The sequence below is a fragment of the Cyprinodon variegatus genome, unplaced genomic scaffold, assembly GCF_000732505.1.
Source record: "Cyprinodon variegatus isolate N-32 unplaced genomic scaffold, C_variegatus-1.0 Scaffold1307, whole genome shotgun sequence".
Taxonomy (NCBI): Eukaryota; Metazoa; Chordata; class Actinopteri; order Cyprinodontiformes; family Cyprinodontidae; genus Cyprinodon; species Cyprinodon variegatus.
Genome location: NW_015151760.1, coordinates 36,192 through 37,174, shown reverse-complemented (window position 1 = coordinate 37,174; position 983 = coordinate 36,192).

Below are 983 nucleotides of genomic sequence, written 5' to 3'. Positions count from 1 at the left end.
TAATCATGTTTTGGGTGTACTATTCCTTTAAGTAGGGGAACAAAGTATTTGTACTTTCATTTCAATCATTAAATTGTCAATCAGGGCTGTTTTACCGTTTATAAAGTTAAGTCCAGATGCTTGATAGATTGATAGATCATACAGCAGATCAGGTTGACGGAAACTAACCCATTAGTCGTTTTTACATGTTTATTGGACGCTTTGCATCCGAAAACAAAACAGAAGCAAGGCTGCAAAGTCAAATCCATAATATTCATCTTTTTAATACACAGCATGTCTCGCTAACACAGGCTTTACGCCCGTCGACACAGAATGCGGAGCGCTTCATTGGCTCATTCGATAATAAAGCAGGCAGCCAGACGAGTCCGCAGAATAGAGAGTAACTCATCTCTAACTGTCTGCCGTCTCCTGAGTGCTAAAACATGTAAATTTATGGAGGAGCCCATCGGAAACACATATTTACAATACGTTTAGGTAATCACAAGATGCGCGAGGAGCCATCCCAGGGGCCCCGGGGACGAACGCGGTCGGCACAAAAAAATAGTTTTTATGTGTCATTAATTCCCTCTGCATTCCCCGATACATCCCCCCTTTCGCCACAGTAATACAGTAATCACTCACAATCGCCCAGAAAATTATCTGCACTCATCTGTGGAGTAAAAAAAAAAACAGAAAAAAGAGCGGGAGGGGGCAGGAGAGGGCGAGCCGTCCCATTCTAGCTCTCCGCTGCCTCTTTAATGTTCATCTGGAGCCGCATGGCTGCCGCCCGGCTGGCTTGGTGCGGAGCAGCTTAACGACAATGGAATGTGGATTCACAAATATACAGTATTAGATGTACATTCTCACACATAGACACCTTTTCTTTACGCTACATTGCCCGGCCGGGACAACATCCAGGGTCATCGGCGGCTTGATGGCAGAGGAGGCCCCTGTTCGCTCACATTAAGGAGGCGCCTCACCTCTGCTTGATGCAGAAATGGAAT